The sequence below is a fragment of the Gossypium arboreum genome, chromosome 8 (genome assembly GCF_025698485.1).
Source record: "Gossypium arboreum isolate Shixiya-1 chromosome 8, ASM2569848v2, whole genome shotgun sequence".
NCBI lineage: Eukaryota > Viridiplantae > Streptophyta > Magnoliopsida > Malvales > Malvaceae > Gossypium > Gossypium arboreum.
In genome coordinates, this window is record NC_069077.1 from 131,436,389 (window position 1) to 131,442,388 (window position 6,000).

A 6,000-nucleotide genomic window follows, 5' to 3' on the forward strand; every position below is an offset into this window, starting at 1 on the left:
AGGTCTTAAAGTGTTCGGGATTGCGTTAGGCTTCAATCGAAACTAGGTGTGTACTCTAATCGATCTGAAATCGCATTTCAGTGAAAGTCAAAAATGCTACTGTCGACGCCACATGGGCGTGTGGACAGGCCGTGTGGTAAGACACGGCCATGTGATCGATGAGCTATGTAACACCCCAAACCCAGCCCAGACGTTATGGCCGAATCTGACGTGCCACATTGGAGTTGAAAACCCACGTTTCATTTTAATGTTTTAAAACCATATATTTTATTGAGTTAACAAAGTGTATGGAAGCCGGGCACCGTGTAGGTATCCGAGATGAGGAGGTGAGCCATGAAGGTCGCTAAGTACCAAGCTCTTTGATTGGAACCAATCCTAGACATGCCCACAACCATAGCCACACTTTGTTATATCGAGTTTAAATTTGTTTAAGTGGACGCCTTTGATAAATCGATTAATCGTGATGTTGAGATATTTTAAAAACAAATATCGTTTTGAAAACACGTCCTAAGTCTAGCCCATTTGAATAATTATTAACCAATTTTTTTAAAGTTATTAAAATTAAAATAATCCCGAAAAAAATGAAAGGAAAGTTAAAATTGGCCTTATTACAACCCAAAAGTAAATAATAATTAAAGTAATTAAAACGAAAACCAATACTTGTTTAAAAGCCCAAAGATGATCACCGTGGCCACTCCGAATCCTCTCCGGCCCAAGTCCTCACATCAAGGCTCACCTGCAAGGTTAAGGAAGGGGGGTGAGTTTGGAAACTCAGTGTGCAACAAGCCCCTTTCAGAGCCCAAAACAATAACGGCCTATTGGGTCTAAGCCCAAATCCAATCTCAATCATGCATCGGGGCAGTAGCCCTTTTCAGATTTCATATTTCATAATCTTGGTCAAGCCTTTTCATGTTTCATATTTCATAATACTGGGCCGAAGCCTTTACTGTAAACGGTATGGCCCTTAGGCCCATTTCAATGTCACATATAATTTCAATGAAAGAATGCAACCCATTTGGGGAGACTACTCAACCCACCATCCGCTACTCTCCACCGCACCAACCAACACACCATGTGGGATTAACTCGACCCACCCCGCCAAACTCTCCTTTGGCGGCAAAGATAGTGCTTTATCATATAACCGAGGCCTAGCCTCTTTTAATAATCGGGCCAAAGCCCTTTCAATAATCGGGGCATAAGCCCTTTTATAATCGGGCATAAGCCCTTTTCACTTCCTCCATCCATATAAAACCCAACCCAATGCATTTATGATTACCTCATGTGCATATCATACATATCATGTGCGTATCATACATTTCATGTGCATATCATACATACCATATTTATCAAAATCCCATGTATTAAAATCATACATAAACCCTAGGGGTATAATGGTCATTTTTACCTAGGGGCAAAACGGTCATTTTCATATTATAAGGGTAATCTTGTAATTTTACCACAAATTAGGGTTTCCATGTTTATTAATGATTACTTAACAATTCATGGGTGCAACCAAATGATTCTCGCCCATTTTAGCGAGAACGAGTTATTGGGCCTAAAACCCTTAATGGGCCCTACTTAGCCAATTTCGTCATCTAGGCCCATTTAGCCTATATTCCATAATGGTTTTATCAGTCTCGATCATAATTTAACTAGTTTTCATATTCTACCAATTTTACCCAAATGGGCCCGAAAGCCCAATGGGCCCCACTTCGACCCCTCGAGGCCCAACTTACCAAGAACGCCAAAAATCACACTCTTACTGTTTCCATCATTCTCGATCATCGTCTCATCGATTCTAACTAACTAGTGAGCGTTCGCTTGCTCACAAGTCCTCGAAATGCCAGAATTTCGGCATTTTGGCTTTTCGGCATTTATTGCTTTAAGCTATGAAAAAGGGTTCGTTACACACTTGATTTGCGATATTCCTTGACGAGATCTCCTACACGATTTCTCCTATAATCAATTGTTAAATAGATCAGCTCGCAATAATTGAACCAAAATAATAACTTTCCAATATTAACACTTACACATTCGGCCACCATCCATAATGGCCTTAGGCACCTTACCTTTGTCGCGATTGATGACTAGGCCTAGCTACTCTGGCGATCCAAGCTACTCCAAAACGACACTACACCTTGCTGCTCCTTCAATAAATAAACCAAAAATATTAAAAGAAGACCCCATAAAGTCTATGCCCATATTCGGCCATCTCCCTAAATTAGAGAGGTTTCGGCTTTTCTTAAACTCCCTAAGATTGAATTGATTAAAGCTACGAGCACTTACCAAGGTTCACTTACCCAAACGGTTTCAATCTCATGTTAACTCCGATTCAACGCAATCATGACTCTAAAACACTAGCGTAACCTGCACCACAAGGATCCTACGAATCGGCCACCAAGTCACCCAAGGGTCTTGTGTTTTTTGGCTTTTGGGTCATTGAAGAAAAGTGGTTATGGACCAAAAGGGTGTTGACAAAAGAGTTGAAAGGCTTTTTAAAATAACAAGGATCGGCTAAAAGAAAAAGAACAAGTGTATACCTTTATAGAGCAATCAATTCCTTTGACTCCTTCTGGATTTGGCTTATTGATATTCGGTTAGAAACGAGAAGAATGATAGGTTCGCTTTTACTATAAACGAAAGAGAGGAAGAATAAGAAGTAGAGAGTTTGTGGAAGAAATAACGAAAGAGAAAAGAGAGGATTAGCTTAAGAACAATCGGCAAGAGGAGAAAGAAAGAGAAGAAGGCTACATACCAAAGAAGAAATCGGCACACCTGGACCCTAATGCCGAAATTAACTAGCTCGATATCCTTCTCGAAAATCCCTCTCAAATCTCCCTTCCAAACGGCTAAGCTCTATCCTTCTCTCAAATCCCTAAAATCTCTCCCTTATCCCTCCTTAATTTATGCATTTGACTTGATCCAACTCTCCTCTTACGTAATCCACTTAGGTTCCAACACTTACCCTTCCCGCACATAAAAATAAATCCTCTTATTTGCCAACACAGGAATCGAACCCGGGACTTCCCTTATGCTCCACACGCCACCTTTTAGGAGCTTAGTGGCGTCACCCTTGCCACTTTACCAAAGCTCTTTTTGTGATACATTTTACCCACAACTTAATATAAGGGCACCTAGCCGAACCCCTAACTCCTAAGTCCAAAATTTTAAAAATTCTACCGGTTTTGGCCAACTCATGGGCCTTCCATAAGCCCATTAACATACCCACATTATGAATTCCATAATCACATACCAAATTTTAGAAATTTACTTAAAATATCAAGATTCGCGAAAACTCGAAAATCATGATGTTACAACTCCACCCTCCTTAAAGAAATTTCGACCTCGAAATTTACCTGGTCCAAACAGTTGAGGGTACTGCTGACGCATTGCCTCTTCGGTCTCCCAAGTAGCTTCTTCCTTGCCATGGTTCCTCCAAAGTACCTTCACCAATGGGACTGACCTCCTTCTCAACACCTTGACATCACGATCAAGTATTTGCACAGGTTCCTCTTCAAAGGTCAAATCCGACTGTACCTCAATTTCTCGTGAATCGCACGATATGAGTTGGGTCAGAACGATATCGCCTTAGCATGGACACATGGAAGACATCGTGAATGCGATCCAGTTCTGGAGGTAACTCTAGTTGATAAGCCACCGGCCCTATCCGCTTAATGATTCGATAAGGTCCAATAAACCGTGGGCTCAACTTACCCTTCTTTCCAAATCTCAAGATCTTCTTCCAAGGCGAAACTTTCAAAAGACCATGTCTCCTACCGCATATTCAATATCCTTACGCTTCAGATCGGATAAGACTTTTGTCGATCCGCGCCTCTTTAACCGCTTCGATCACCTTAATCTTGTCTTCATGATTCGCCACCAACTCGCCCAAGTATTTGCCTTTCCCCAATTACGCCCAACAAGTAGGCGAGCGACACCTTCGCCCATATAGTGCCTCATATGGAGCCATCTGAATACTTGCTTGGTAGCTGTTGTTATACGCGAACTCGCTAAGGGCAAATGGTCCTCCCAAATGCCTTTAAACTCAATAGCACAACCCTCAACATATCCTCTAAAATCTGAATAACCCTCTCGATCGCCCATCCGATCGAGGGTGAAAAGCCGTCATGAAATCCAATCGCTCCCAATGCCTCATGCAACTTCGCCAAAACCGAGATGTAAACCTTGGGTCTCGATCTCGAAATTATCGACATGGCACACCATGCAATCGCACTATTTCCGCCACATACAATCGGCCAACTTCAAGTGAGTAATCGGTTGGACGGTATGAAATGAGCAGATTTCGTGAGTCTATCCACAATCACCCAAACCGAATCCTTCCTAGAAGGTGTCAACGGCAACCCACTTACAAAGTCCATAGTTACCCTTTCCCACTTCCAAAGTGGTATCTTTACCTACTGTAATAATCCCGAAGGTAGTTGATGCTCGGCCTTCACTTGTTGACATGTCAAACATCTCCCAACAAATTCGGTCACTTCGCTAAGCCAAAGCCACCAATATTGCTCTCGCAAGTCTCGATACAACTTACTCCCTCCCGGATGCATAGCACAAGGTCCATTATGTGCCTCTTTCAAAATCATCAATCTCAAGTCGAGTCTTTCGGCATACAAATTCTTCCTCGAAACAAAGAACTCCCTCACTATTTAACCCAAAGTCGATTCTCCCCTTCTCAACTTGTCAACCCGAGCAACCAACGACTCGTCCTCCAACTGCTTTTAACTGTTTCTACCCAAGTCGGTCTTACCAGAACTCCGCCAATAAACTTCCGTCGTCATACAAACTTAGACGAGCAAACATCGCTTTAATTACGCCATCGTCCTTCGACTTAGCGATCACCACGACATTCGCCTTACGGATGATACTCGATCGAGCAGTCATAATCCTTTAACAACTCTATCCACCTTCACGCCTAAGATTCACTCCTTTTGAGTCGCAAGTACTTAAGACTCTTGTGATCCGTATAGATGATGCATTTCTCCCCATACGGTAATGCCTCCATATCTTAAGTGCAAAGATTATCACGCCAATTCCAAGTCATGAGTAGGGTAGTTCACCTCATGTGGCTTAAGCCGTCGTGAAGCATAGCGACCACTTTACCCTCTTGCATCAACACGCACCCAAACCTACATGTGACGATCGTCAGACATAGTGAAATCCTTACCGACTGGTGAATCAAAGCCGCGCTCACAAAACCTTCTTGATCTCTCAAAAGCCTCTTGTCGCTTATTTGTCCAAACAAAGGTGCTCCCTTCCTTATAAGTTTAGATTAGCGGTCGCCAACACGTAAAATCCTTTCACGAATCTCCGATAATAACCCGCCAACCCCGAAAACTTGAATCTCATTATCGACTTGGTGGCTTCCATTCCGAATTGCTTCAATCTTTCGAGGGTCCACCTTGATCCCTCGGCAGACACAACATGCCCCAAGAAGGTAACTTCCTTCACTAAAACTCGCACTTACTAAACTTTGCATATAGTTGCTTCTCCCTTAACACTTGCAAGACTACTACGAAGATGCTCATCATGCTTCTCTTCCGTTTCAATACACCAAGATATCATCAATAAAAACGACTACGAACCGATCCAAGTATGGTCGAATACCCGATTCATCAAATCCATGAATGCCGCGGTGCATTAGTCAACCCAAATGGCATTACCGAAACTCGTAATGTCCGTGACGAGTCCCGAACGCCGCCTTATGAATATCCCCCTCTTTAACTCTTAATTGATGATATCCCGACCGAAGGTCGATTTTAGAAAACACCGAGGCTCCTTTTAGTTGGTCGAACAGATCATCAATTCTTGGTAACGGATACTTGTTCTTAATAGTCACTTATTCAATCGCCGATAGTCAATGCACATGCGCATAGTCCCATCTTTCTTCTTTACGAACAGTACCGGTGCACCCCACGGGGAAACACTTGGTCTTATAAACCCTCTATCCAAGAGCTCTTGAATCTGAGCTTTCAATTCTACCAA